Source organism: Cryptomeria japonica, unplaced genomic scaffold, assembly GCF_030272615.1.
Source record: "Cryptomeria japonica unplaced genomic scaffold, Sugi_1.0 HiC_scaffold_371, whole genome shotgun sequence".
NCBI lineage: Eukaryota > Viridiplantae > Streptophyta > Pinopsida > Cupressales > Cupressaceae > Cryptomeria > Cryptomeria japonica.
In genome coordinates, this window is record NW_026729192.1 from 145624 (window position 1) to 150754 (window position 5131).

At 62.9% G+C, this 5131-nt stretch overlaps 1 non-coding gene across 1 annotated transcript; it reads right to left on the reverse strand.

Annotated features, from left to right (window-relative positions):
* Positions 1-3308: 3308 nt before the first annotated feature.
* On the reverse strand, positions 3309-3427 carry LOC131871111 (5S ribosomal RNA). The gene has a single exon (XR_009369389.1). It is a non-coding gene; the product is annotated as a 5S ribosomal RNA (ribosomal RNA).
* Between the last annotated feature and the right edge of the window lie 1704 nt (positions 3428-5131).

A 5131-nucleotide genomic window follows, 5' to 3' on the forward strand; every position in this document is an offset into this window, starting at 1 on the left:
TTGCCTGGGCTGCGCACCAGGGCGGGCTCAAGATGGCACCCGCGTTCCTTTTTTTTCACTATCTTTCAAAACGGAAATTTTAAAATCTCATTTTTTTTTGCCTTTTTCTGGAAATTAGTGAAGGCAGCGCATCAAAGGTGCGCACCTCGCTGCCCACCACGGTGCGCAACGCCGGTGGGCACCCGGGAGTGCTTCGAAGTGTGCTCCAAGGTGCTGCGTGCACGTTGTCGGAGCCCGGTTTGCCCCGGGTGCGCACCTCGCGTGCACCTTCGTCGGGGTGGGCACCTTGGCTGGGTTTGCCCCGGCTGCGCTCCGAAGCGGGGTTATTGGAGCGCCGCCTCTTTTTTTGTCGGAGCGTTTGGTGGGGTTTCTCGCATTGGCTCTTCCGAGGCCCGGTTGCCACCCTGGCGCGCACGAAGTCGGAAGTAGGGTTAATTGCCCGGGTGCGCACCTTTGCCAGGGTGGGCACCTTACCTGGGCTGCGCACCAGGGCGGGCTCAAGATGGCACGCGCGTTCCGTTTTTTTCACTATCTTTCAAAACGGAAATTTTAAAATCTCCTTTTTTTTTTGCCTTTTCTGGAAATTAGTGAAGGCAGCGCATCAAAGGTGCGCACCTCGCTGCCCACCTTGGTGTGCTCTGAGGTGCGCACCCGGGAGCGCTACGAAGTGTGCTCCAAGGTGCGGCGTGCACGTTGTCGGAGCCCGGTTTGCCCCGGGTGCGCACCTCGCCTGCACCTTGGCCGGGGTGGGCACCTTGGCTGGGTTTGCCCAGGGTGCGCTCCGAAGCGGGGTTACTGGAGCGCCCCCTCTTTTTTTGTCAGAGCGTTTGGTGGGGTTTCTCGCATTGGCTCTTCCCAGGCCCGGTTGTTGGGTGCGCTCCCACCCTGGCGCGCGCGAAGTTGGAAGTTGGATTAATTGCCCGGGCGCGCACCTTCGCCAGGGTGGGCACCTTGGTGCGCACACCTTGGCTGGGCTGCGCACCAGGGCGGGCTCAAGATGGCACCAGCATTCCCTTTTTCTCACTATCTTTCAAAACGGAAATTTTAAAATCTCGTTTTTTTTTTGCCTTTTATGGAAATTAGTGAAGGCATCGCATCAAAGGTGCGCACCTCGCTGCCCACCTTGGTGTGCTCCGAGGTGCCCACCACGGTGCGCAACGCCGGTGCGAACCCGGGAGCGCCCCGATGTGTGCTCCAAGGTGCGGCGTGCACGAAGTCGGACCCCGGTTTGCCCCGGGTGCGCACCTCGCGTGCACCTTGGTGCGCACACCTTGGCTGGGTTGCGCGGCCTGGTGGGCACCATGGTGCGCACCAAGGAGCGCTCCGAAGTGTGCTCCAAGGTGCGGCGTGCACGAAGTCGGAGCCCGGTTTGCCCCGGGTACGCACCTCGCGTGCACCTTCGCCGGGGTGGGCACCTCGGCTGGGTTGCGCGCCCTGGTGCGCACCAAGGAGCGCTCCGAAGTGTGCTCCAAGGTGCGGCGTGCACGAAGTCGGAGCCCGGTTTGCCCCGGGTGCGCACCTTCGCCGCGGTGCGCACCATGGCGTGCACGAAGTCGGAGCCCGGTTTGCCCCGGGTGCGCACCTCGCGTGCACCTTCGGCGGGGTTGCGCGCCCTGGTGGGCACCATGGTGCGCACCAAGGAGCGCTCCGAAGTGTGCTCCAAGGTGCGGCGTGCACGAAGTCGGAGCCCGGTTTGCCCCGGGTGCGCACCTCGCGTGCACCTTCGGCGGGGTTGCGCGCCCTGGTGGGCACCATGGTGCGCACCAAGGAGCGCTCCGAAGTGTGCTCCAAGGTGCGGCGTGCACGAAGTCGGAGCCCGGTTTGCCCCGGGTGCGCACCTCGCGTGCACCTTCGCCGCGGTGGGCACCATGGCGTGCACGAAGTCGGAGCCCGGTTTGCCCCGGGTGCGCACCTCGCGTGCACCTTCGCCGGGGTGGGCACCTCGGCTGGGTTGCGCGCCCTGGTGCGCACCAAGGAGCGCTCCGAAGTGTGCTCCAAGGTGCGGCGTGCACGAAGTCGGAGCCCGGTTTGCCCCGGGTGCGCACCTCGCGTGCACCTTCGCCAGGGTGGGCACCTCGGTGCGCACACCTTCTCAATGTTTTCTTGCCTTTTCTGGAAATTGGTGAAGGCAGCGCATCAAAGGTGCGCACCTCGGTGTGCTCCGAGGTGCGAACCCGAGAGCGCTCCGAGGTGCCCACGAAGTCGAAAGTCGGGTTAATTGCATTGTTTTCCCCGGGTGCGCTCCGAGGTGCGCAACATCGGCGCGCACCAAGGAGGGCTCCGAAGTGTGCTCCAAGGTGCGCACGATGGCGTGCACCTCTGGTGCGCACGATTCGGAGCTCGGTTTGACCGGGGTGCGCACACCTTGGCTGGGTTGCGCACCTTTTGTGCGCTCCAAGGTGCGCACGAAGTCGGAGCTCGGTTTGCCCCGGGTGCGCACCTTCGCCAGGGTGCGCACCTTGATGCGCACGCCTTGGCTGGGCTGCGCACCTTGGTGGGCGCCATGGTGCGCACCTTTCGTGCGCTCCAAGGTGCGCACGAAGTCGGAGCTCGGTTTGCCCCGGGTGCGCACCTTGGTGGGCGCCATGGTGCACTCCGAGGTGCCCAAGATTGGTGCGCACCAAGGAGCGCTCCGAAGTGCGCTCCAAGGTGCGCGCGAAGTCGAAAGTTGGGTTAATTGTCCGGTTTGCCTCGGGTGCGCACCTTGCGTGCACCTTCGCCAGGGTGGGCGCCTTGGTGCGCACACCTTGGCTGGGCTGCGCACACCTTGGCACCCGCGTTTCCTTCATTTTAAATTTTTTTTTTTTACAATCTCTCAAGTGGGAAATTCTATAATCTCAACTTTTTTTGCCTTTTCAGGAAACTTTTGAATGGAGCGCATCATTGGTGCGCTCCGAAGTGTGCTCCAAAGCTCTCTCCAGCTGCGTGCACCTGCCCCGGCCGCGCACCCGGCCCCGCCCAGCTTCGCTCACCTGTCCCGGGCGTCTGGTGCGGAACCTTAGAGTAAGAAACATCACCGTGCACCTTGGCCAACGTGCGCGACTCGACCGAGCGCGCACTGGCCGAGGTGCACACCGATTTCACCTGGGTGCGCGCGCAGCACCTCGGGCGCACCGGGGTGCGCGCACAACGCCCGGGTTGCACCGTGGCCTGTGTGCTCGGGGTGCCTCGGGTGCGCGCTCGGTGTCGCCCCCAGCGCGCGCGGTAGTGCGGGCAGCGCACCCCGGCCCGGCCCGGCCCCGACGAGAACGCAAACGGGCAAAAGGTTTATTCAAATAGCATTGCGACGCCCGGCGAAAAACTAAAAAAGGGTGCAACACCGGGACTTCCCGGGAGGTCACCCATCCCAGTACTACTCCGGCCCAAGCGCGCTTAACTGCGGAGTTCTGATGGGATCCGGTGCACTAATGCTGGTATGATCGCACCCGTTATGAGCTTGTCGCAGTGTGTACTTAGCAAACCGCGACCCACGTGCGAATCCACCCCGGCCACCCACCCCCGTCGAGGTGCACACCCTCCCTCGCGAAGTGCGCCCCGTTCGCCAAGTGTGAGCCCTGCCCGGGTGCGCGCACCTTGCTAGGGCGTCGGGTGTGCACCCGGCCCGGCCTACGTGCGTGCACCTGGAGGGGGCGTCGTGTGCGTGCAGTGTCCCGTCTGCAACGCGGTGCCCACACACCACCTCGGGCGCAACGACCTGCGCTCACATGTGGGCCGAGTGCACCTTGGTGCATGTTCGGGGCGCCTCGGGTGCACGCTCGATCTTGCCCCGGTGCACCAAGGCGCTCGGTTTGCCCCGGGTGCGCACTTGGTGCAAGGTGGGCACCCAAAATAGGGATCAAGCACCAAAACACAAGTTTCGGGATGCAAAATGGGACCCAAGGACCACAAATGCGTTCCAAGACCCATGATGGGTCCACGAGAACAAAAATGTGTTCCGAGACTTAATAAACAAATATTGGGTTTTAGGAGAAGAAACATGCTCTGATGCCCAAAACGAGAATCGACCCCGAAAAGGCCACAGGCCAAAAGTGGGATGCGAGACAAAAAAAAATGGGACCCGAGGACCAAAATTGGGTTCCCAGGTCGAAGACAGGGCAACCGGACAAGAAACGACCTCTAAGGCTCGAAATGAGTCCCGACGACTAAAACTTGACAAGAAGCACCCATCAGGCACCCAACTCGACACCCATGGGATGCCGACCCACCCGGGCTTCCACCTAGCACACCTTGGCACCCACCCACCCTCGCACCCAACCTCGCACCCAACTTAGCACCTTTGAACCCACATTGGCACTCACCCTGACCCTGGCACCTTGGAACCCACATTGGCACTCACCTTGACCCTGGCACCCACCTTTGCACTCACCTTGGGACCCACCCTGGCTCCCACCTCGGCACCCACCCAGACACCCACCTTGGTTCCTTGGCACCCACCTTGGATCCTTGGCACCCACCCCGACACCCACCTTGGCACGCAACTTGGCTACTTGCCACCCACCTTGGCTCCTTGACGCCCACCCCGACAACCACCCCGTGACCTACCCTGGCTAGGGTTGGTGCACACCCACCCTGGTGCCCACCTTGGCACCCACCCTATGACCCACCTTGGCACGCACCTTAGTACCCACCCCGTTACCCACCCTAGGACCCACCCCGTGACCCACCTTGGCCAGGGTGGGTGCACCCACCCTGGTGCCCACCTTGGCACCCACCCATCCTAGCACCCAGCCTGTGACCGGGCTTGGAACCCAACCTTGCACCCGCACCCGTCTTGGCCAGTGTGGGTGCGCACCCATCCTGGCACCCACGTTGTGACACACCCTTTAACCCACGCACCCTAGCACCCACGTTGGCACCCACCTTGGAACCCAACCTAGCAACTTGGCACCCACCCCGTGACCCACCTTGGCATCCACCATAGCAGTCGCCGACTTGGCACCCACCTCGGCACCCACCTTGACACTTGTGGACCCACCTTGCCACTCACCCTAGCATCGACCCATCCTAGCACCCACCCTGGCACCTTTGCACCCTAGCACTCACCCATCCTAGCACCTAACCTGTGACCCACCTTGACACTCACCCTCGCACCCACCTTGGAACCCAACCTAGCACCCACCCACCCTGACAC